This window comes from Chelonia mydas, chromosome 1 (genome assembly GCF_015237465.2).
Source record: "Chelonia mydas isolate rCheMyd1 chromosome 1, rCheMyd1.pri.v2, whole genome shotgun sequence".
Lineage (NCBI taxonomy): Eukaryota > Metazoa > Chordata > Testudines > Cheloniidae > Chelonia > Chelonia mydas.
Window position 1 is genome coordinate 181,404,627 of NC_057849.1, and position 26,656 is coordinate 181,431,282.

The 26,656-nt window shown below is 41.1% G+C and overlaps 1 protein-coding gene across 9 annotated transcripts in view; it reads left to right on the forward strand.

Moving 5' to 3' along the window:
* The window catches only part of HTR1F (5-hydroxytryptamine receptor 1F), a 187,235-nt gene that overhangs the window by 62,931 nt on the left and 97,648 nt on the right, over positions 1–26,656 (forward strand). For 6 of the 9 annotated variants that reach the window (XR_006288007.1, XR_006288006.1, XM_043538405.1 and 3 more), the window contains exon 2: positions 10,331–10,461. The gene's annotated coding sequence lies outside the window, so the exon portion shown is untranslated. Of the gene's footprint in view, positions 1–5,115; positions 5,158–10,327; positions 10,462–26,656 lie in introns of those variants that run through there. The other 3 variants (XR_006288008.1, XM_043538403.1, XM_043538404.1) reach the window with 2 other exon arrangements.

The following is a 26,656-nucleotide window of genomic DNA, read 5'->3' on the forward strand; positions in this document are numbered from 1 at the left end:
TGGTGGCTTTTTGCTGAGAGGTTTCTGACACTTGGTATTTGTTAGATCCCATTGTTTCATTGCTTAGCTTCCAATGCTGAAGAAAAAATGGGCTTTACTCACACTTTACTGTGTGTTAAGAAATACGGGAGATGATCCACATATTGCTGCACAGTCCTTTGACTGTTGAAGAGACTTGGATTGGTATTTTAGAGAATAACACTGGAAACTGCTCTTAAGCTTCCAACTGATTGAGCCCTGCAAATCTGCAGATATCTGCTTTATCCAGGTTTGCGGATTGGGATCAGATGTTGGATTCTACTGATTGAACTCCCCTTCTGTGGTGCTTTGTTTGATTTGGAAGCTCTTGTTGTTATCTGCCTTTATGCTTGGCAGCCTTGATGGTGATGAAAATACACTATTTTTTAATCATAAAAGCACTTTACAAACATTTAACTAATTAGTAAAGTCTTCAATTTTTCTGAGAGCAAGATATGTAGGTATTGTCATCACATTTTACAGATGGGGAAACTGAGGCAGAATTTAAGTGACTTGCTTAAGGCTATGGAGGGAGTGTTGTGATTAGAACAGGGGACTCTATGCATTTGGGCTATGATCATCTCTAGGCTTTGATCCTGGGAAGCGCATCTAAGACAGAGGTAATCAATTTTTTGTCAAGGTACAAATTTCTTGGTCAAGGTATAGTCAGGTCCAGGCTGCAGAGTAAAAGAATAACAATAATGATTATGATAAGTAAATAAAAAGATTTCGCAGTTCATTCAAAAGTGTCTGGCGGTCCAGATTTGGCCTGCGATGCACTTACTGAGTACCCCGATCTAAGTTGTTGTAATAGACCACTTTCTTGAGATGACACTTTAAAAGCTGTTTTGACTCATGAAGCCATTGGTGCTTAAAAAAAACCAAAAAAGTCTTGCTTTGAAACTGGGAAATATTTGTCCTGTGATGCTGTCAGCCTGTGTTGCAGTGCGATAATCCATGAGAAGACAGTGATTTAACTTTGATTGCTAAAAACTCATCAGACACAGTCTGGCAATGACTCTGTGTTGTAATTTGTCAGTGTTGGAGGCCTGGAGTAATAAGTGCATCACAATCTGCATCATTTCCAAAGAGGAATTTGCTGTAGGTTGTCAAAACCTTGTAGAACAGCACTTTCAGGTGTAAGGACAGTGTTCTGTCTCCAGGGATAACAGCTTTCCCTATGGCTCTAAATGTTTTTTTTAAATGTTAGGCTCTTTCCGACGTGCATGCACACTCTTTTTGTGCCAGTCCAAGCAAAGCACTTAGATTTATGATCATGCAGGTGGATAGATAGCATTAGTTGAACATAATGACTTGAGAGGTAGGAGTGGGATTGTTTTCATGGGATTGACTTGCTTTAAGCAACAGCTGAGAGTTTTTTGTTGTGCGGTTCTGAAGGGGATCATGGCTCGATTCGAGGAGAGGCTCACTGAGGCAATCTTGTAGTAAGATGTGGTCTGTACTGTGGAAAAACTTGAGAACCCCTGCCCTAAGGAAATGGGGTGCTTTCAGGGAGATCTACTTATAATAACTTCTTCTCCATAGACTCCCAACTATGAGAAGAAATTCAGATAGGAGCTTTAAGACATGATGATGTTAAAACAGAATCTCTTTTAAAAAAAATTTTTTTTTCTGTCATCTTTGGCTTCTTTTATAGAGTTATAACCAAGGAACAGTGTCAAATGCCTTTGGGGGGAGAGCCCTTTGATAGGAAAAAAATTAAACAGGGAATTTCTTTCATGATTTATAGTCATTTAAACGATGCGTTGTCCCATTTCTCATGAGGAGACCACTAGGCAATGATTTATTCTTTAAAGCAAAGATCCCACAAGGCAACATGAAGTACCTGAAATATTGAACAGCATTTATTTATTAGGTGCAATGATCATAAAAAGTCGGCCCGACTTGTTAACGGTTGGGTACAGATTTAGTTTGTTTGCATGGAGATATGAAAATCTGCCTCCCGTTAGTGTTCTAGTAAAGAACAGAACAAGGTACCAATACCAGGCCTTATTCTGATCTCGTGCTGAGTTTACGCTAGTGCAATTTAATAGACTTCTAATGAGGAAGTGATGCACTGTAGTAGAGATCAAAAGAACATAGAGCCTGAGGCCTAGACGTCATAAGATACAAATGGGCCTGTTAACATTTTTTAAAAACACTTTGACAGAAATAAAAACTAGAATAAATCCCCTGGAGTATCAGTGTACCAAAAGTACAGCCACAAAGAGCCACCTCCTGGGGGAACTGCAAAGAGAGCTGCAGTTTACGATTAGTGAAGAGGTAAAAGTTAAAACTAGATCTTGTTAAGCACCTGCTCATTATGTTTCTGCCCTGTTTCTTGTGAATGTCCCCTACATTCTGTTCTTTGCCCATTTCCCTCTCCCTTGCACATTTTCCATTTAATTCTGGAGTTTAAATCTCTACCTGTGTAAGTTTCATTGTGTTGCTTCTCCTTTGTTCAACTTAGAAGCAACTTTTATGTAACTCTTTTTGTCTTTTGCATAGCTTTTCTTCTTCTCTCTCTCTCAAATCTCCAAGCCTTTACAGTTTCTCTGTGATCTGCTCTTGCTGGATGAGCTGCTGGATAAATCTTTGCTATGTTGCTGCTGTTCTGTTGCACTGTTGATTTTATAGCAGTTGGAATTTAGATAACTTTTAAGGCTCACATAAAAATGTGAAAAATTAAAGCAACCCTCCCCTCCAAATAAGTACAACATTTCTTATCTTCTGTGCTTTTCCTTCAGTTAAAAAGCATAAGAGAGTCTGAGGCTGCAGTGCTTTCAAGCATCTGTAGGCAGCTTTGGTACCTTTTCTGAACAAGACCAATTGGATGCAAAGGTATCCTGTGCAAAGATAACAGGGCATTGTAGCTAGTGCTCTGCTCCGTTTCTGAGGGTGTGAGCCTTAACCATTTAAAGGGAATAATGGTGATTTATGTTTTTCTTCCATTCTTGGCACAGTCTTGTCCACTTGTCTTCCTACTGGGTTCCCTCTCCTTTAGCTTGAATTGGAGGGAGGGACAGTATGGGACCTTTGGGAGGAGCTTGGAGACTATCCTCCTACAGACTTCTCTGCTCCCAAAGCAGCAAACAGCTGGACTGAGACTCCTCCCTAGTTTTCAGAGCTGTCTCTTAGGAATTTATCTTTTTGTTTCTAAATCCAGCAATGCTGACCATCTAGAGTCTTCAATCTATACAGGTACTTCTTGCCTCAAAATCATCAGTTCCCTTGGCTCTTTGTTCTCCTTGTGGTACCTCTGTATTCTTCTCCTCTTGCTACTTCTCAGCATGGTAGACGCGCCTGACCAGAACAAGCCTAAGAGGGAGAGGGGGTTCTGTCTAGCTCAGGGGTGGGCAAACTTTTGGGCCCAAGGGCCACATCGGGGTTGCAAAACTGTAGGGAAGGCTGTGCCTCCCCAAACAACCTGGCCCCCGTCCCCTATCTGCCCCCTCCCACTTCCCGTCCCCTGACTGCCCCCCTCAGAACTTCCAACCCATCCAACCCCCCTGCTCCTTGTCCCCTGACCACCCCCTCCTGGAACCCCCACCTCTAATTGCCCCTCTGGGACCTCACCCCCATCCAACCCCCCCTGCTCCCTCTCCTCTGACTGCCCCCCAGGATCCCCTGCCCCTTATCCAACCCCCCTGCTCCCCACTCCCTTACCATGCTGCTTAGAGCAGCAGGAGCTTGCAGCCCCACTGGTGCCAGCCACGCTGCCTGTGCTGCCCAGGAGGAGCAGCGGGCAGAGCGCTGGTGATGCGGCGCGGCAGCGTCACTATGTGGGGGGAGGACGGCTGCTAGCCTCCCCGGCCGGAAGCTCAGGGGCTGGGCAGGATGGTCCCGCGCGCCGGATGTGGCCCACAGGCTGTAGTTTGCCCACCTCTGGTCTAGCTTCACTACTTACTATAACCCTTACATGAGGGCAAATTATGGCTGCTGGTCTGCTCTATATTAGAATAGCCATGGGCAGATCAAGTCCTATGACAGAGTATCAGCAGAGGGAGAAAACAGTACTTCCAGGAGCCGATCCAGCACTGCCACCAGGAGCAGATCCAGCACTACTGCTGACTTCAAAGGAAATGCATTGTGGATAGCGTTAATGCTCCTTTGCCTCTCAGGAGGAGATCTGCAGGGCAGACACTGATTATCAGTTCATACTTTCTCAAAAAATTAACCTGGATGTCCAAGCCATGACACATGCCATCTACAGCAGAAAGATGCTTTGAGCAATGGGGATCACCTTTTCATGGATACCAGTATTCTGATGTCATTACAGGTTAAAGTTCCATTCATGGGGACTTTGCTTTTGTAGGAACAGCAAGCTTAGATGTGATATATAAAGGAAAACTTTGTAACCTGATCATCTTCTTTTTTTCAGTAGCCAGGCTTCCTATTCCTACTCACCCTTGTAGGAAAAGTGGAAGTTCAGTAATTGTGAGTTCCATGGAAGGATATTTCAGGAAAATGTAACTCTTAAGTAAAACTTCATATTGTTTGTCCTGAGTACTATGTACAATGTTGCAGCTTTGGAAACTCTTTTTTGGGGGTGGGGGAGGAGAAGAGGTTTTCTGGAGAGGGGAGGAATTAGTCATATGGTGATGGACAAATAAGAACTTGCCTTCTGTTCAGCCCAAGGACAAGGAAATCATGAGCCTGGAGCCATAAAGGAAAAAAATGTTACCTCATGATTTTCCTTCTTTATTATGTATTAAGATATCTTGGGGAATTTTTCTCCCAATTTTAGGATTTTCATTGAAGAGGTGGGTATCTGAGAGTGGAACCAAAATATTGTCTTCATATTGCCCATAACATCACTGCTTTCATCAGAACTCTTGTAGCATTAAATCTTGGATTCAAATGCTTTTGCTATTCATAGACCTCAATGGAAAAGTTTTATGATGTGTCATAAATATAAAGGGAAGGGTAAACACCTTTAAAATCCCTCCTGGCCAGAGGAAAAACCCTTTCACCTGTGAAGGGTTAAGAAGCTAGGATAACCTCGCTGGCACCTGACCACAATGACCAATGAGGAGGCAAGATACTTTCAAAGCTGGAGGAGGGGAGAAACAAAGGGGCTCTGTCTGTCTGTGTGATGCTTTGGCCGGGGACAGAACAGGAATGGAGTCTTAGAACTTAGTAAGTAATCTAGCTAGATATGTGTTAGATTCTGTTTTCTTTAAATGGCTGAGAAAATAAGCTGTGCTGGAGGGAATGGATATTCCTGTTTTTGTGTCTTTTTGTAACTTAAGGTTTTGCCTAGAGGGATTCTCTGTTCTGAATCTAATTGCTCTGTAAGGTACTTACCATCCTGATTTTACAGAGGTGATTCTTTTTACTTTTTCTTCTATTAAAATTCTTCTTTTAAGAAACTGAATGCTTTTTCATTGTTCTTAAGATCCAAGGGTTTGGGTCTGTGGTCACCTATGAAAATTGGTGAGGATTTTTATCAAACCTTCCGCAGAAAAAAAGGGGGTAAGATTTGGGAGGATTCTGGGGGGAAAGACGTTTCCAAATGAACTCTTTCTCAGTAATCGGTGTTAGATGTTTGGTGGTGGCAGCGAAAGTCCAAGGGCAAAAGGTAAAATAGTTTTTACCTTGGGGAAGTTTTAACCTAAGCTGGTAAAAGTAAGCTTAGGAAGTTTTCATGTAGGTCCCCACATCTGTACCCTAGCGTTCAGAGTGGGGAAGGAACCTTGACATGATGGAATAAATTCTACCTTAGAATTCTGGCAGAAGAACACCATGTATTTTCTGTGTGCTGAGAAACCGTAAACAGGAAACATGAGAAAGAAATGATAAATTTTCAGTCTAACATCAGTTTGATTAATCCTTTGCCCGAAAATGTCAATGGTTTTTGGAGTATGCATATAGTATATTTAAAAATGTTGGATTATAAAGACCCTTTCTTCTACTACCTGTAGCTATCTGGCTGTGTTGTGCAGATTTTTAATTTAAAATGATACTGGGCGATAGTAAGAGGTTTTGCACATGATGTGCAGGGCCAGAGGTTCATTGTTTCAATTTATGATGAACAGAATTGCTCATCTCAATTGCTTCCACAGAAAATACATGCCACATGATCTGACTATTCAATTAAACTTGGAGGCTTTCCAGACTCTCTTTCTGCTGTATTCTTTGCTTCCATCATGTTTTACTTATTAATATGTATGCTAAGAGCCTCAGTGTGGTTACTAGTAATGTGTTTATTTCCTTTGAGATGTAGTTTCCAACATGTGACTGATTGTAGTTTTTCCTCAATAAAACAGATTTACTCCTTTCTTTAAAAAAGTTGAACTCATTCCCAAAATCTCATGGTGTATTGTTTCTCTTGGTGATGGGTAAATATTTCTAGAGTTCTAGATCCTAAAGTCTCTAACTAGGTGACAGCGTTTTAGCAAGTTTTGCTGTCTTATCTGTTAGGTCTTGTCTACGCTACAGGGAAAAGTCGATCTAAATTATGCAGTTTGCATTGCATGAATAGTGTAACTCAAGTTCACGTAGCTCTCCTGTTGACTCCCCTTACTCTTCTTGATCCGGTGGAGTACAGGAGTCAACGGGAGAGTGATCTGCGGTCGATTTAGCTAAATCGACCGCCGATGCATCAGTCGCTGCACATCAGTCCCCCGGTAAGTGTAGACAGTCCCTTAATCTCTTCCTCCTGACACCCTCTCTCACCTCTGCTTACTTATTGTTAGACGGTGAGTTTTAAAAATATATTGTTTATGGGAAGTTGACCAGATATTTCTTGAAATTACTGACACTTCCGGAATTTTCATATGTGTGAGTGGTTCTCTGGGAGGGAATTGGGGTGTTTTCCCCTCAAAGATTTGTGGGTTAATTTATCTATCTGAACATAGGTATTATAGACTTAAGGTAGTGATTCATGCATTCACATTGGATTGGAGTTGCCTTCATCCATCAAGATAACGTACAGCTTCAGGTGATATCCTTCTTCCCTCTTAATAAAGAATTTTTCCTTCCCAGGCTTTCTATCAAAGCTTGATGGTAAAGATCCTAATGCATGTGCCAATCCTTAGATGAATGAAGGATAACTAAATGCTCACTGGCCAGTCTTGTCATTCTGTGAGAACATTGGGTCACTTTTTTTTGTGGTATTGCAACAGGGCCCTCCTTACCCATGCACAAAGTTCGCAGCTGCGCAGGGCACCAAGAAATTTGGGAACCCAAATTTCCTGGCGCCCTGCGCAGCTGCGTGCTGCTACAGCCTCTGCTCTGGCTCTTCCCCAGGGCCCCCGCCCCTGCTCCACCCCAGCCACACCCCTACTCCCCTGAGGACTGAAGCAGGGGTGGGCCTGCACGCACTGGCAGCAGGAAGTGCAGCGACCCAGACCCAGCCGCACCGCCGGTGAGTGCTGGGGGACGGTTTCCCCCCTGTCCTCCAAGCCAGCCCACCCCCTGCGGTGGCCTGGGGCCAGCCTCTCCCCCATGGAGGCCTGGGGCCCCACACCCCGCCCCCTGGAGGGCTGCGTAGGGCCCCAGAATAGCTTGGGATGGCCCTGTGTTGCCAGACCCAAAGAAAGGCTTTCTTGTTTCAGAATCTACTTCTCTAAATGGATGAGTGTTCTAAATGGATGAAAACCTGTTTCCTAGCTGGATTTCCTCTTCTGAAGAGCTTAGTCTGTTTCAATAGAGACATTGCTATGAAGGTTTCTTCTCTAGAGATTTGCGAAGCAACAATCTGTCTTGGTCTTGTCTAATTTTCTTACGCTGTTAGTTTGGATATTTTTGCTTCCTATAGTGCAGCCTTTGAGAGAAGTGTTCAGGGGCAGACTGCGGTGTCCTCTCAATAGCCCAATGCAAGGGATGAGAAGTTTAATGTTCTTCATTATATACAGTACAGCAAAACTAGAGAGATCCCAAACATGGTAAATTACTGCCTGGGAGCCTGAACTATACATTTATACCAGTTTGTTCTATTTCTTGGTTTCATAATTGGCCCATCCGGAGGCAAGAGAAGAGAAAATGTATGTTTACATAAGAATGGCCATACTGGGTCAGACCAATGCTCCATCTGGCCCAGTATCCTATCTTCTGACAGTAGCCAGTGCCAGATGTTTTTTAGAGAGAACAAACAGAACAAGGCAATTATCAAGTGATCCATCCCTGGCATACAGTCCCAGCTTGTTGTTGCTGTAAAATGTTAAAAGAATTACATAATATTAGTTAAATTATTACCCACTGTTACCTTTTCAAAAAGCATTGTTTGCGGCTGGCTAGGATTTATTTGTACACAACTACTGCTGTTTGTAGCATGGTAGTGCACACAATGTGCTATAAACTCTGAACACATACATAGGGCATGTGCTCAGAAGAGTTTACAATCTAAGAATACCAGAAAGATTCAAATGGTAGGGGAGAAGAATAAAACTCTAAAAATCAGAATATAACACTGTAAAACCTGTGTAAATATTGGCTATCCCAAACTGCTCCACTCTCATGCTGTTGTGAATTGAGTTATTTTGTGTAGCCATTATGGCAGAAGTGGGCCTCGAGGAGGGATTTGAAGGACAGGATAGTGGTCTTTCAGCACAGAGCATATTTCCTATGGAAGCTGAGGCAAAGAAAAAGGCAAAGAATGGTTGAGAGAGACGCAGACAAATGAGAGATCAAGTTTACCATCATGGACGAAATAGAGTTAAAACTACAGGCCGTTTGAGCTGAGGCTTTTGAGATCTTTGTTTCTATAGGAGTCTTTCTGCTCCTGCATATTCCCACTTGAAGTTCTCCTCAGTCAGTGATGACCTACTGTGCTCCTCTTCACACAACCAACCGAGATGTCACAAACAGACTATTATGATTTCAGGTGGGAAATCAGCAGCAGGAGCAGAAAAGCTCAGATGGAACAAAAATCCCTTTATCTTACAAATGCAGTTAGTAATAAAGCTGAGGGAAAATGAAAGATCCCTGCATAGTTTGTTTTCTGATTTTTATGTCTAAATAGAATTTCTTCCAGAAAAATGAGTGTATTTTAATTAACTTTTTTTCAGTCTGTTGGTGGATACAATTTACGCCTGCAAAATTAATTGCTTGTGCCTCCAGTTTATTTGCACTCCCCATCAGGTAATGAGAGGAGCAACAGTCATAGTCAGATTTGTTTCTGCGATTCACTTAGGGTTTCAAATATGTAAGTACAAATTGCACCCACAAAGGAAACCCTCCTATATATTTAATCTTTCACTTATATTCTTTTTTTAAATTTTAGATGTCTATTTTTTCCACAGTTTACCACCAAGTATTAAAGGGTTAATTAAATTTCATTGAAGTAGTTTTCTGAAATGATCCACTGTTTGATTGCAGATGAGATCTGCTAACAGTTCATCCTACATTTATAAGTAAAAAATTATGTTTATGCTCAGTACTGTTCTCCTTTTCTTTCCTCTTTTGCTTCCTCTGCCTGTGCAAAGTGCAAGTATCGAAAGCTGACTGTTTTTGTCTGATTTGAGGCAGGGAGTATTTTGGCATTTGAGCATAGGCTCTTGCTTCCCATCCTCTGTACTTGCCCTCTGGACATTGTCAACCTTGGAGTCCCTCTTTATTCTGCGCAGTCTGCTGCCCTTGTGGATTTTGTTTTCTCCTGGTAGTCTTTTGTGAATTGTTATTAAAAAGATGTGCCACATGCCTCCTTTTGGGGATTTATATAATCATGTTGACCAGTCACTTTCTGACGCTTCCTTCATGGTTATTATAAATTAAGAAAAACAGAACACCCATCCCAAACTCATGCCAGTCTAGTAAGGACAACCTGTCATTTGAGGATGCAGTTGTTTCCACTTTTAATCCCCTGCCTCTGTTCACTGTCCTTGTTCATGCCACAGGATGGGCAATCTCAGAGAAGGATCACAGAATGAGTTCTGTTTGCCTTCTGCAGAAGTTGTCATTCCCTTTGTGTCACCTCTGGCTTTGGGGGAAGACAGAAATCCTGTATTTGATACTGAATCCATGTCTTCTGCTCTGTAGCAAATAGTGCTGCCAGCTGAAGTCTTAATATAGCTGTAGCTTTCATGTATAGTTGAATGTTTTTTCCCCCCATAATTATCTTAATGGAGGATACCATTTTAGAAGTCTCATTTAGCATCCTCTGCAGAGTAAGAAAATCCCTTCCAGTCTGTCATGGAATTGTTGCAGTTGCTATGGTTAAATAGCGAAAGACCTGTGTTTCATATTGCATGCGTTTCACAGACTTTTTTCTTTTGCTTCCCATTATGTCCAGTGTCCTCACAACATCACCGTTTTTGCTGGCAGTGGGGAAAGTAGGAACTGATGATTTTATTTATTTGTTTCTTAGCAGATTTGAGATAATAAATTTTCAGTATGGGAAGGAGGAGAATCTTGAAGGCTTGTTGAGCCATGGAAATGATGTGTTCAATCTGGAGTTGGAGGCAGATGCAGACGTGCTTATGCTGGGCTTTCTATCTAAAGGTAAGGTGACATAATTCATTAATTGAGAACACCAGGATATTAGGCAGATCTTGAATGAGCTTTCTTTGTATAAAAAGAGTTCTGGTTAGTTTGTATAGAATTATATGTTATGGTTTAAACCAGTATGATCAACCATTAAAATGTTGGTTTCTCCTTCTGAAACAAGAAAACAAAGAATATGTAGGATTTTGAAATGGAGATTTTCTAAGGAGCCTTTTCTTATACCCTGGGGGATCCTGCCTTAAGAAAAATTACCTGGGTTGTAAATCACTTAACTGTGATTCCGAAAGTCCCCATTCAAACAATTTATGGTAAATCTCCCTCTTTGTAATCTGTTATCGGGATAACTGTTCCAGAAATGATCTGATACCTGGATTGTTAGTAACTCTAAATCATAAGGTTACTGACTGAATGTATGTTTTACTGATTGTTCTAGCAAGGGTCATAATCTGACATGGAGTTGAAATGTGGACCTGGATTTGATACATGGACCAGGACTTGTTTTATTATAGCGTAGCTGTAAGGCTCTATTAGTGTTCTAGTTACAAATCATTGATGAAGTTTGTTGTACACACAGCAGACTGGAACATCTGGTCCATGTTCCAAGAGACTGACTTGCCTTGTAATTTAGTAAAGAAAATCAGCTCGGAGTCATAATGTGACGTACACTGGATGATGAATTGATGGTTTGATTTCCAAAGAGCAACTATGGTATCTAGAAGATTCTTCTACTGATTCTTCTAATAACCAAAGCCTTCTTTCCTTAGGGAGATTATCATTGCAGAAAAAAGTGTGTGTGATTTTAGGCAAGATTTGAGTAAAGAAAGTTGGCTGCTTGCAATGCAAATGGGGACACGGAATGTCAGGCATAAATAGCAGTGTGAAAGAAGGTGTGAAGATGAGTACAAGGAATCAGAATGGGTTGTTTAAGAGGGACACCTGGGAGAAGCAGAGGCATCAGGTGACGGTCCTGTTAGAGGACAGTCTAGAGTTTGGTTGGGGTGGAGCTTTGACTTTGGCTAGAAATGTGAGGTGAAGTCTGTGGAATATCTGGCCAGAGCCTAGAAATTATTTTGGCCATAAAATCTTACTTTGGGCTGAAATTCGGTATAGAGGAGCTTAGACGAGATCAGAGTTCACTTCCCCACTCTTAAGCCAGCTTTTTAAAGATGGAAATCCTTTCAGCTATTTTAAGAGGTCCCCCAAAATATCCTGGCTCTGGTTGTTTCTTGTATTTTAATTTAGGACCCAGTTCTACCTTGTCCTTTGAGATTACACTAGTGGGAAGGGGATAAAGAAAGGTTTTACCCAAGCTCTTCCATGCTGAAGCCTGGGTAAATGTTGTCATAAAACTCTCCTGATCACGTCTGGCTTGTGGCTGTTGACATACCCATAGAGGGTGGCTTGCTTCACTACCTGCTGGATCAGCGGGCAGCAATCAGTCTCCGAGTGCTCTCCCGTCGACTCCTGTACTCCAGTGCTGCGAGAGGCGCAGGCAGAGTCAACGGAGGAGCGGCAGCAGTCGACTCACTGCGGTGGAGACACCACGGTAAGTCGATCTAAGTACGTCGACTTCAGCTACGTTATTCACGTAGCTGAAGTTGCGTAACTTAGATCCTCTTCTCTCCTCGCCCCTCCCCACCCCCCTGCCCCCCGTGTAGACCAGGGCTCAGTGCTGCATATAGTAGTAGGTGTTGAGGGAGCACATTCTGCACATTTCTGCAGCAGTGCTAAACTGTGCTGCCCTCAGTCTTCTCTGATCCATTCTACCTTGCTCAGGTCTCTGTGGAGTTGCAGAAATGCTGAACACTGAACTCAAGCCTTGAGAGAGGGAGCTCTAGGGTTACATTTTAAAATATACAATATTGCTGACAATTACATTTTGTTGGCTACTTATCCATTACTAGGCAGGAGACCATTTTATTTTCAAAATATTTCACAAACATTAAAACAAATACACTAGCAGGGTTCAAATGGCTTTTACTTTTTCATAATGTTTTCTTGCAAAATGAACTTACCTTAAATACACTGATGCACATGACTGAGTCTGTAATTCTAAATTCAGTGGGTACCTTCAGGGTGTTTCATTAGCACTTTTAGCAGTAGTTAAGAATTATGGACCAAATTTTTAAAGGTATCTAGGTGTCTAACAGTTAGTTCAGCAAATCTGGCCCAGAGTGTCCAAACCTGCCTTGCCTAACTGAAGGAACTGTGTGACAGCAGAATCGGGATCTGGTCCTTAATGTCGTGTAAAATTGTACAACAATATGTTACTATCCTGAAAATCTTTACCAGAGAAGGTCCTGTAGCATTTGTGCTGTGAAAACTCATCCGTAGCGAAATCATATTCAACTGCACTTGCTGTTAGTTTTCATTTTAATTCTATTCTGAATTAATTACCATATTGTTCTTTGATAACATGTGAGAAATGGCTTATTTTACCTTTCTAGAGGGCCTTGATCTATTTTTGGTATGGTAACAGGGGTTTTTTTTCTTTTGTTTAATTTGTTTTAGTTATTGCGCTTATGCTTTCAAATGAAAGCATCTTTGGTATCTGATACGTTTTGTTTTTAGATGCATTAACTATTAGTTTTTTTAAAAAAAAATTGGAATCATCTTTTCTTTGTAGAAAAGATGTATTTCTCATTTTGCTTTGCACGTTTTCTTGCACGTTGCTTCATTGGATGGTTGCATAACTGAGCCATCTCTCTCTGGAAAAACAAACCTTTCCATGTTTTGATTACACAGGATACAATACCATGTATTTCAAAGAACTCATGTGCTGACACATTAATGGCATATGTTCTTGATTCTGCAAAGTACAGAGCACTCAACTCCCACTGAAGTCAATGGAAGTTTTGGGTCCTCAGCACCTAACAGAAAACACTTGAGTATCAAGCCCACCTTGATAACGAAGGATAAATTCAGCTGGCTTGGCTACAATAAAAAGTAATCCAGACCTCTGTTCCTTTGTCTGAATGTTGAAGTACAGAAAAATCTGGTTCACTTTTCTTCTTTTCGTTTCTATTTGGGGCCAACAGCCAAAGTACAGGCGACTGCCAGAGAGTTTGTTTTCATGAGAGTTCTAACTGAATTTTACACGCCAAAGAATTTCAGATAGCTGAGCTTAGGGTCTCATGAACATTGTGCTGCTTCATTGAAATAAACCGCTACACCTTTAGAGACTGACCCATTGTACCCATTCTTGGGAGTTTAGTACATGAAGAAATCCTGGAAATTACAGATTTGAGGCTTACGATTTTTACTTCCTCTTTGTCGCAGTAGCTTCCTAGAGGTCATATATACTTGTAACCCTGTGCTTTATAGTAGGCACTTGGTAACATCCAGTCTAGTCAAGGGTGAATTAATTCCGGCTTCCAGTCTAACTCCCAAACTTTCTTGAATAGGGGTAGAATTTCCATGCTAGTTTAAACATGGAAAATGATGGATTGCTTGCCCTCGCCATCTGCTGGGAGCCAGTGTGGGATTTAGTCTGTGTGCAGAGCTAGGGATTACCTAAACTATTTAATGGGGTGCTCACTAACTGAACTATAGACGATCTAGCACAGAGCTTAGAGTTGTGCTGAGCCTCCTCTGTGAGATCAACTAGGCTAGAAAGTGGTGCCAGTGTGTGATCTGAGGTGGTGACGTCAGGAATAGAGAGAGAAATCAGAGGTAGGGGGAAGGTTTAGTGATAGGCCTGTTGGTAGAGATCAAAATATGTAGAGATACAGAAAGTTGTAGGCCTGCTTGGGAGGAGAGGTCATGGAGGACAATGGATCTTTGAAGAGAAGGTTGGAGGGATTTGAGGCATGGCACAGAACTGGGAGTCAAAGCTCAGAGTTGTACTCCTAGATCTAACAAGACTCCCTCCATGGCTTTGGGCACCTTCCTTAAACTCTCAGTGTCAGCTCCCTCATCTGGGAGGGAAGAAAAGAGTGGGGGAGGATAATAATGCTTAATTATTTCACAGGGATGTTGTGAAGAATCAGTTAATTTTTGTAAAGCACTGTGAAGATGAAAAGCACTGTGATACTGTGTACTCTAACCAGCCAAACCTCAGAATGCCTAAATGGACCTCCTAAACCTTTTGATGTTAATAGATCACAAAGCTTCCTTGAACAAAGATTAATCACTCTTATGTTGTCCTGTACTCATTTTGCATTTGTAGGTCTATGTAATTTTTTGTTTTGTTTTTATATCCCTGCACAGTGTGTTCATTTTGCAAGGAATTTTTTAAAACAAACAAACCCCCCCAGAAAGTAAGATTCAAGCGCAATAGTTTAATGATAAATGCTTGTTTCTTAAAGTGTTTCAGTGGTATAAATGCAAGAATATTTAAAAACAGAACTGTAAAACTGCAGGTCACTCTCTGTTGAGAGAAAACTGTCTTGTCATATAGAGACATGGAGAATAATATGCCATGGAACAAATGTAAATGTTCAAGTCAGTTGTCTGCAACAATCACACATAAAGAGATGATTGCTCATAAAATTCCTGAAATTGCACGTACCCACAGGGAGTAGGGAACTGCACTATATTTTAATATTCTAGATAACTCATCCTCTTCTAGAGTGTCATATCAGTCTCATTACTTGTCCTGCTGTAGCATGAAAAAGCTGCCAGGTGTTGACTGCTCCCAGTCTTCAGTGGGAGTTTAGGGTACTTGGCCCCTTGCATGATCATGCCCACAATGATGGTTTTTGAAAGAGTTGGCAGAGTGCCCTTTTGAAATTCTTATTCAAAAAGAAAAGCTTTTTTTTGGTGTTTTTCTTTGATAAATTGTTACGTAACAAAAACGATTACTGTAAAATGCCTGAAAGAGGGAGTTATTTAACTGGTTTAATTAACAAATTATACATATAGATTTTAATGAATGAACAGTATATATCTGTGGGGGCACAAGTAAACCATCCCCTTCCATCTCCAGTCCTCAACTCCACCTTGTCCAGCCATGCAGGAAGAAAGACAGGCGGTAATGGATATGGTTTAATTAGGTTGCAGTTTAGTCAAGTGAAGTATCTGGAAGTACCTGGCAATAAATTGTCAGGTCATCATTCTTTCCTTAATCATTTCCACATAATCCCCAACCTGGTCCCAAACATCCTGCTGCTGAGACCCCAGTGCCCTCCCTCACATGAGGTGAAAGGGGGATATAAAATGAAGGCGAGTCAGCTCCCTGCTGTACTAGATGTAGGAGACCCAACCTCTCATTATTCAGCTCCCTTCAGGGATGCTTTCCTTCAAATCCTCATCCCGACCATTTTATCCACTAACGCTATCCCTTCCACAACAAGTACATCTGTAGCCTGATCCAGGTTAGAGGGCTTTTCTGGGACTGCACAGGCCTTAGAATCTATAAAGCTATAAATACTATTCGTGGAGGAATTCTGCACCAAAAATTTCAAAATTCTGCGTATTTTATTTGTCAAAATAATGCAATATAATCACACTAGTTTCAATTGTTTTGGTAATTTATTTAAACTACAGCACAAAAAGAAGTCACAATAACTATTCAGCATTTCCTAAACACATGAAAATTAAGTTACAAACACTTGGTAACTAATACCCTGAATTCAGTTATAATTCTGGATTTTTATTTAAATTACATTACAGAAAATCAAACAGCAAAAACAAAATTGAAAGTCTGATCAATTTAAAATGACATTCTCACATGAAAGTCATACAGTTTTGCAAATCATTGTCCTGTATTTCAGTGCAATCCAGTATTTTCATTTAAATGATAGTACAGAAAACAAAGAACCTTCAACTTTTTCTCACTTCGTGATTTCCTTCTGCTAGAAAAGATCAAATTGTACAGTGAAAAACTTCTCTCTGCTTCTGCAGAATTTGAGACCGCATTTATGCAATTCAAAGGCCAGCTTGGCAATATTTGGAATTCTCTCGGTCACTGAAAGCCAAAACACTTGCAGATCTACAGAAATAGGTTGACTTTGAATAGCTTCAGGGACAATCTTTTCCGTGTACAATTTTAGCTCCTGTTCCGGTACCTCAGAGAAACCAGGTGTTACTTGAAAGTATTCACAGTGTTCGTGCAGGATATAAACACAGTGAGGATCGAATAACCTACAAGCTATCAGAAAATTTAGATCTGGTTGTCCAAATTACAAATATTTGTCAGGCTTTTCAGATGCTGCATGGAATGCCTCTTTAAAGAGATCTAGACAGGCAAATCTTTTAACATGAGATAAGTTTTCTGCCTCCATAAATTTCAAGAACTCTGAGGTGCTTTCTGAAGGGAGCTCTAGGTGTGAGCTAAAATATATCTGTTGTTCTTCCAGAAGGTCAAGTGCTTTAACTGTGCAAGGCTTCCTGCTCTCAAATGCCAGATGTAAACTGAGAATTTGTTCATATTTCTGTGCTAGAAAAGTGATCTGTACTTTCAACAATGCATAATTAGTTGGCTCATTCAGCATTTTCTGAATAGTTTGCACAGAAACTGGGAGCTGCTGTTACACTCTTCATTAAGAATTATTTGTAGAACTGAAAGTTCTTAGAGTGATACTGGACAGCATGGAACCAGCTGTTCCAGCGTGTTCTACCTGAACTAGGAGGCATGGATGCTTTGGCATCTGGAGACTCCTCTTGTAGTTTCTGGTTCATGAAATAGAGGTACCTTGCTTTCTGACTACCCGAGTTATAGAACATGTTTTTGAAGCACCTTACAAATGTATCAACCAGCTGAAAAGACTTTCTAAATGATTCAGCAATTAAATTAACAATATGTGCCAAACAGGTTATATGCACAGAATTTGGAAACAGTGTAGAAAACACAGAATCAAATGCCTTTTTCATGTAACTAGCATTGTCTGTTTCAATTACTACAACATTTTCATAATCAATCTGGTACTCATTTACTCCTTTGACTACAGCCTGTGAAACAGTTGAGTGATTAACAGCCTCTAAAAACAGTGTTAACCATGCCCACTGCAATCAGGTTGTAATGGTGCAAACAGATACATTCAGAACTGATCTTGCCTCATCATCACAACATTTATCAAAGAGAACAGCGATTTTCTTGTCTTGAAGCTTCAGTTTTAAGTTTTCCTTTCCTTTGAGGGTAAGTATGTCTCAGTCAGTTGTGTCCTACCAAGAATCGCACCACCATTGTGGACCCTGCTGTCAAGAAGTTCCCTCACAAGTGGGTGGTCAGTCTTTGACAAGGGGATGTTGGCACCCGCTAGTGTCTTCACCCATGCTGTACAAATCTGAAAGTAGAAGAAGTTAGATAAGTCTTGAGTGAGCACAGATATTTACCATCCATGTAACATCTTTAATCTTAGATTAATAATTTATTCATATATTTCTGAATTTCTAGATTTTAATTTAGATTTATAGTATAGTAAATGATCACACAGTTATCACTTACAAAAAAGTAGTTTAAAAACAGAGCTATCTATTCAAGATCTCGGAGCAAGTGAAGAGACCCCATCACTATGACTGTTCTATGATACTTATCTTATTTTTCTGTATTATAACATTTTCTTATATTTCCACTCACCTCCACATGTTCTTTCTCTGCCAATGTTTTGTTTTCAAGTGTACTTATAATGGTCTTCTAATGTTTATTTCTGCCTTCCTCTTAAGCCGCATCTTCCTTCAGTTTGTGGGGTTTTTTTATGCAAAACTATCCACAATTACAGAGCATCGTTCATGATTGAGAACAACATTGTACAATGTGCAAAATAATTTGTCCCCGTCCGCATGCAGTTTTGTAGGAAATTCGTGAGCACGAGAACCTGGAGTAGCTGTTTTTGATGCGTGATGTGAAGGACATTCACGTTGTGCAAAAGAATGAATATCTCTTTGCCCTTTGGTAACTTCATCTGGACCTGGCTGGGTACTTTGGGAAATGCTTGGTTCTGATTGTCCTGACATTTAATTGACTGCTTAATAAATGTTTTGTTTGCCCTCAGTCTCTTTTTTTTTTTTTTTAAAGTGGGTAAGTAAATTAAATTCTTAGCTATAATCTAACCCCATTGTGCCACTTGGTCACAGGAAAAAAGTAAGAAAGCACATAGATCTTCCTAGCTGAGGATTCCCTTACATCATTTATAATAAGACTCCTTTACATCACTCTAGCAATGTAGGGGCCTTAAAACTTTCACAGGTTTTATGCTTCTGGGGGAATTGACTAAGAATGGGAAAATGTTAACTAACAATAGCAACATTAACATTAGCAGTCAGGCTGCTTCATTTCTGCCTCAGAGAGTGAGCTCAATTAACCATCAACAGCAACTTTAACAATGTTATTAACTACAGAGTCAGCTGCTACATTTGTGCCTCAGAGAATGAATCAATTAACTCAGGCAGGGCTGCTACATTTGTGCCTCTAGCCTGCCTCATGCATAATAAAAAGCCCTACCTTTCCATGCCAGTGAGCTGCAGTAGCAAGGTAGAGGGACACAGGTACACCTAGCCCCGCCCCCCTCCAACAGTGATCATGCAGGCACACATGCCCCGCTCCCCTCCCCCATCTCTGAGGCTGATAGATTTTTAAAAAAAAATAAATATGGGATTCTTTGATTAGAAATCTATTTAATTATGCTCATTAGAGCCATGACTAACTCATAATTGGCTAGTTATGCTTGCTTTTTGTCTTCTCTGAGAGAGCGTATGGACTATAACAGTACAGGACAATTTGGTACATGGTGATTGTTCTGTTCAAGTTTTATTTTAAAAAAATTGTAGAAAAAGTTGGTTAGCTGCTTTGCTTGATCATAGGAGGATGGGGATTTAGAATTTAAATCTTTTTTCATGAGCAACATCCATGAAAATGAATCAATCCTGTTAAAAAAAAACTTCTTGCCTCTTCCCAGTCTTTCAATGAGCTGACCACATTGATGATGTCCCCCTCAGGGACAATTATCATCAATATGGACTAGAGCAACCAACCCCTTCTTAAAACTCTGAATAACAATTACCTAAGTCAAATCCAACAGTAAATCGGTCATGAAAATCTGTCATATTCCTTCTAGTGGATAGTTCTATAATTTAATGAAGATTTCATGTGGGCATGTTGGAGAATAAGGTCCTTTCAGAGGTTCATTCTTTTCAAATGAAAGAGTTCAGCTTCATTGAATGTTCACGTAAAAATCCAGGAAGATGTAAAATATTTCCTGACTTGGTGGACTGACGTTACTTTAGAGAGACACCACTAGTGGCAGCCAGTGCAACTGTCCTAAAATGCAGCGCCTGCCTTAGAGGGTGGGTAGCCTGCTCCGGAGATGCCTCAGTCCAGCAAATCTGGTCAAACGATAGGAGAAGTCACATCAGCTTCATGGAGCTGAGGGATGCAAGACTGACTCTAATAAAATTACTGTTTTTCAGGTTTTTCTCTAAAGTAACCACAGTCTGGTATTTGAACTGACAAGGATAAAACAGCATCTAGAGATCACAAGTCTTTTTCATTGTATGGAAGCCCGTCCCTTAGAGCATAAAGCCAGTCTCAAATACCAAAGTGGACTCCCTGAACAAAAGCTGCTGACAGCCAGGGAATGGTCCCTGAACCAGAAAGAGGATGTGGGGAGAGATTCTTGGGTGCTCCAAAGATAGATCGATTCACTTCAGCTGAAAACTTCCTAATATCAGTGTTCTTCTCCAGGCCAGTCAACAGAAAGTCATCCAGACTTGGTGTCCTGATGCACCATAACTGATATATACATATCCCCTAGTACCTCTGGTAGCCAAGGTAATGCAGAAGATGTAGAGGAAAACAGCTATGGTCATACTCGTTGACCCACACTGGCCAAAGAGACCATGATTTAAAGAGAGAATACAGATGTCAGCGTGCTTTCCAATCAATCTCCTGATGAGATCAGATTTCCTGTGTCAGAGACCATTGTGTCAGGTACCTCAATCACTGAACTTAGCCTAGCTGCTAAAAGGGAAGCTATGAAAAATAAGTCAATAAGGCAAAGTAATATATCACTGATTCACATTGAAAAGGCTCTTACAAATCATTGGCAGAAATTCTTGCACTGGTCTTGGACGGGACATGAGCCCTAAAAACCCATGAACTTCAGATGTACTCAGCTTGTTACAAGACAGTCTCTCAGATAAACAAAGACACTCATCCTTGCACATCATCGAAGGCTTGTAGGGGGAATATGATAAATCCAGCATTGCTGGTACCTCAGAGTTGAAGTTGCATCCTCCCCTAGAAAGGAAGGAAGGATCTGGTGGTTTAATAGACTGGCAAAGTCATGATGTGCAAGTTCTGGGGCTTTTTTCTTTGCTCTGCACCCTGGGGCTCATCTCATACATGGCAGCAAAGGCCTCTTAGATTTCCTGCCATTGACTACTCGCAACAAGTCTGCCAGAAGTAGCGGAAGGAAGTTAATACTAATTCCTATGCACATTTCCATTCAGACAGTTCTTCTGTCCCCAGAGCAATAAACCCTCGAGACTAATGGTTGCTTCCGAGCACCACACTGCCTCTTCTTCCTTCCAGGACTCAAGGGGAAGAGATGTGGTAGCTTGAAGGGCTGTGTGAGTACTCTCAAGGAAAGGCAGGGAGGTATCTTTCAAGCTCTGTTTTTCCTTCCTGAACTCTCCACTTTCCCCTCTTTTGCTCCTCTGTACTAGTGGAGAATTGGTCCCCGATAACTTTCAGCAGTTCAATTTTTTGACAATAAGCTGTTTACATTTGTTTTCTCTCTAGCTAAGAGAGCACTATTCTATTTTTATACTTTGTCATGGTAAAACTGCCATTGATTTCATTACCACCCACTAAGTCAGTGCTTCTCAAACTTATTTGATCAGCCCCCCCTCCTTTGTGTCTGAAGTTGTTTATGCCCTCCCCCCCCCCCCCCCCCACATACCGCCACCCAGCTCTGAAGGCAGAGCAGAGAGCAGCGATGCTGGCTGGGCACCCAGCTCTGAAGGGTAGCAATGTGATTTGTCAGTATCGCATTTCACAGCAGACTTAAAAGTAAAAGGGCAGCAGCGCAGAAGTAAGGGTGGTAATGTGAAAGGTGATACTTCTCAATATCACTTTTCACAGCAGACTTAGCGCCCCATTGCCACCCTTACTTCTGTGCTGATGCTGCCACCCTGGGGCTGACAGCTGGAGCCCTGCCGCCACCTCCCGATGAGGAACTGGGGGTTGGGAGGGGGGGAGAAGGAGAGCCTGAGCATAGGGATAGAAGGAAGGTGGAAGGAGAGCCCAAGCCTGGGCTGCCTCCTGGTGAGGGATGGGGTAGGGGTAAGAGACTGAGCTCCGCTGGTGTGGCTCTGACTGTCCCTTTTATCCCTGCGTGTGCATGGCCCTTCGACATGAGGCCCAGCAACCGGGGGCTGACAGCCAGAGCTCTTCAAAAATAAACCAACCATAAGACACACAGCTCGTGCCTCCCTTGACACATTCCCATGCCTCTTTTGCCCCATAATTTGAGAACTGCCGCACCAGGTCTTGCGGAGCGCTCTTTTTGTTATAAGTGTAACTGAAATAATCTCTTAAGCTGGGAAAGGAAGGAGAATATTTTGTTTAATAAAATTGCTCGTGAATGTTTCAAAGTCTACTTTAATGAGAAGAAAAACAGTATTTTGGGGGTATGATTTTTTTCTTTTCTGCCTCTGTACTCCTTTCCTGCAAAATTGAGAGTAAAGGTTATTTTTTTATAACATGATGTAGTCCTCTGAAAATAGCAAAATGATTCTGATGTTGTGTTATCTAATTCTCTCCAGTCACATTTTGGAACAAGTGTCAGTAGCTACTTTCGGATGCATTTAAGCCAGTAATGCAATAGCCATTAGCTTACTTTAAGAGGCTCAACGTTTTTCCTTGTTATCCTCAAAGTGTTGAGGACTTCTAAACTAAATGTTGAGATTATAGTGCATGATTATTTTTTCAGTTATCTTGTCTCCATATTCTTATTCCGATGCATATATTCTCTTAAAATATTATTTTTTTGAATGAACCCTTACTAAAAAGTAATGCAGGAAAGTCTCTTGTGAAAATGTGTTGCTTCATTGCCAAGTGCAATTCAAAATAAAACGATGTAGACACCTAATTGCATGTTTTAACAGAAAATTTTCAGTGAAGTTTTGGCACGAGGGGAAAAATTACTTACTAACTTTTTAGCATTTCAACTCTTAACAGCTGTGTAGACCAAACTTAAAGATCCTGTTCATAAATTTCTTATATTTCAATAAGGTCAAAATTGACACAAGTTCTATGCCTAGCAGATAGCTTTTGAAGTCCCATTCCTTGGAACACATTACAAGGGTAATATTTCAAAAGGATGTGCTGTTCTTGAATCCTTTCTCCAATGTAGTAAACGCTAACATCGTTCAACATCAGGCAGGCATATCTTGTCCCTCTTCTACTTTGTTTTGAATATTTACATGCATTATAGCCAATGTGAGCAAAATCCAAGTCATTGTTTTTGTTAGAATATGGCCAGGACTTTTTAATGTTCTCTCAGGGTACTATTGTTGTTTTTATTAACACAGCATGTTAAACCATCTTCTGATTGGGTTATAAGTCACTGGTACTGATCTCATATGTGATTCAGTTTTTTTTTTTTTTTTTTTTTTTTAATTTTGGGTCCTGTTCCCCCCCCCCCCCCAACTGAGTACAGTGCAGCTCTGACTTTCTGAATTCTGGTTAATTGAAATTCCCAGTTTTCAAAAGTTTAGGAATATCCCGCAGGAGTCACGTTGCCTGACACTCAGTGCCCATATCTTTGATGCTCCTCTACATCTCAATTGGGGATCTGCTAGGGAGTTTCAGTCCTGCAGAGCTCCACAGGGGCTTAACTTCAGCCTTCCAGAGCTTAGGAGATCTGGAGTGCTCTAGCTCCCTCATAGCCATGATTATGTGACTCCTGGATTTTTACAAAGGTTCCAGAGGTCTCTAAGATTGGGATTTTGTGGTATTAATGTGTACAAATCACTTAGTGCCTCTGAATCCTCTGAAATATGCAAGAATACTCTACAAAGCACTCTGTTACTTAAGTATTGTATTATATTGCCAATTTATCAAGCGCATATGCAGTGTCCCGCATGGAGAGCAGATCAGTGGTAAATCCTCAGTGGAATTTCCTAAATAATTGCCACAGTGCTGATAGTGGAATTAGAGAATTGTGAAATACTTTGCTGCATTATCAATAAACTTGACCACCTCCGGCAGCATTTGGACACTGGCTTGCAATTTTTTGTATAGCTGATTCTTTTCCAAAACACAGCTGTTTTATTTATGTAGTTGTCCACATGAGCGGTTGTCTGCATGAACTCTGTAGTTTGTCTAATGGCCACCTTCTCTGTTTTGCACATGCATTTTGGCAGACTGAAACTCTGATCTATAGATGTTCGTGTATTACGTCACTGAGTCAGTGTTAGCACTTGTCTTGGCTCCTTTGAACAAGGTACATCTGACACAAATTAAAATTATTGATTGATTTAGCGCAAGTCTGTGGCCGTAAATTCTTCTCAAATTGTATGGCATCTGGTTTATTCTTTGTTGCCAGTCCTTGTCTCAATAGCTGTATCTCTTTGGCAGACATACTGATATTTCACTCGGATGGCTTTTCGGTTACCATTATGGTAAATGAAGTTAGCATTAAGAAAATAAGATTTACAAATTTTATACTAAAATATGGATAGGCCTTTTGTTCACTGATGGGCTTGATTCTGGTGTGACCTATACCAATTTATGTAAATGAATAATTTAAATCAGCAATATTTTGTTTTAGATATTTGGGATACTTTTAGTAAACACAAATTAGCAGTGTTAATTATGTGTATACTCCCAAGAACAGGCAATTTTGAATATTTTTCCCTTTTACTTGCACATATTTTAAGAAGTTGTTTGGGGGTTGGGGGGGGGTTATTAATTGGCTTTTTAAAGTAGCTGCTAGTTTCTCAAATTTGACCTTGAAGTTATTTTAAACAAATCAGATTATTCTAACTAGAAGTTATCTATTTATATCAAAAGTTACAGATTTTTGGTTTAGAAACTGAAACGGTCATATCAGAAGATTATACTTAGTGACATTTCAAAAAGATGTCTGAAAAGCTTACCCTGTTAATTGCTTCTTTTATCAGGTATTGCAAGAAATGCATTGTTACTGCTATAGGTTATAGTCAATGTAGACTCTAAGGGCCAAATTCATCCATGTCAGATATTCACTGAAGTCATTAGAATTCCAGTGGGGATGATTTTGGCCCTATGTGAACAGGGATGTTTATATTTGAGTCAAAAGAAAGTAAGTTGAGGATATTTTTATAAATCAACAATGGGCTGGATGGACCTTTGGTCTGACCCAGTGTGGCCATTCTTATGTTCTCAACCAGCATGTGGGAGGCCCAGATTCAAATCCCTCTCTGCGTGTTGTGGAAGACTTTAATCCAGGTCTCCCACCTCCCAGGTGAGTGCCCTAACCACTGGCCTATAGGATATTCTGGGGTGGGAACTCACAGTGTCTCTTGTTGAAATTGTTCCACTTTGTATGAATAATTAAATAACCATTGAGGCAGACAGTGAGTGAGAGTGCCTCTGTAGCCCAGTAGTAGGACATCTTCCTGAGATATCAGAGAGTCCAGGTCCAGTCCCCATCATGCAATGAACACGTCATATAAAATACTGTAATAGAAGAAGAGACTGAGATATACACGTACATAAGACATTCACCAGGGAGTTAAAGACCTGTGGTCAAGTCCCTTTTCCATGTAAGGCAGAATGGGGATTTAAACCTGGATCTTCCACATCCTGGGCGAGTACACTAAACACTGGCCTGTTTGTGAGAAAGTGCTGACCTGGTTTATGCACCTAACTCCAGGAGAAAGCTCACAACTGTGAATTCCAATTGAAGATAGGGGCCTCCGTCTGGCCTGGACTTTGGCACCTAAATTCCTTTGAGGGGCAGGCCTGATGCTACACCCCTCTCCTTGGCATTTCCCATTGGCTAGCTTAGACAGCTCCTCACTCAGCAGTCTCATTTTTGTGCTCCCTTTCTTTGGTATCGAACTCTCCCCATACATTGTATAAGGATTATGGGCGCCTAATTCAGAGCTGTCAATTCCGCTTGGCAGCAGGGCACCTAAACGTTCGGCATTGCAGTGCTGAGCCTAAGAGCCTAAGTCACTTGAAAATGGAACTTGGGCTCCTAAGTCGCTTTAGAAATTTGTACCCACCTTGTATGTTTTGCTCATTTTGCTCAGACCAGCGCTTGAAAAATTCCAAAGATAGGAAGCACTTTCCACTTGGAAAGTAGGGAAGTAATGTGATCCATGGCCTCCGGAGACCCTTCATCTCTCTTCCTCCTGTCACCATTTGTCTGTTTTGTCTTTTAGATTGCAAGCTCTGCAAGGAATGGGCAGGGTCTTTCTATGTATTTTTGCAGTATCTGATCTCAAGTTCGGGCCTCTAGCCTCTGCAGCCATACAAATACCAATAATACATACAAAGATAATTAAAAGAATGTTAAGGGTCAAGCACTCAAAAGTTAGGAAATGCCAGATTTAAGGTTGCGTGTGCAAATATGCTTTTGCCCCCTTGTACATTATGATACACTCCATCACATGATCACATACAATTTTTCCCTACAGGATGCTGCCTTGTTTGGTGCACAGAATGAACACTGCTCACTAGTAGCTATTCAGTAATCCTTTTTATCATCATCATTTAACGTGTAGTCCCAGGCATTATTTATTGCACACTGTCCAAACCCAGCTCTAAATACAAAATTATTAATTTCCTCCATGTCCTGTCTCCATTCCCTACCATCTCCATGCCCCAGTTTTCCCACCCTCCAGGCCCAGCTTTTCAACCCTTTGCATTCCAATAAGGCTGCTCCTTTCTCTCCACGTTGCCTGCGTACCAGCCTGTGAAGCATTGAGAGAGAGTCTCCCTGATCTCAGTTTCTGTGCTAGGCACCCCTAGCTTTGACTACTGGGAGCAGCAATGGCATAAAGCCTGCTCAGTCCCTGCAACCCAAGGATGAAGCATGCTCAGTCGCTCTCTGGTGATGGCTCACATGCAGCCCATAGGGGCTCAGTACAAATGGAATTTTCAGAGAATTACTGAGCATTTATGAACTGCAATTTTCAGAGGCTTACAGCTTGGCCAAATTTGGGTGAAAGTTCACAAGGGCAGTAAATGACACACCCTTGATACCAGGAACATCTGCTGCCAAATTTCAAGTCCCTGTTGTGGAGCACGGAGTTGCTA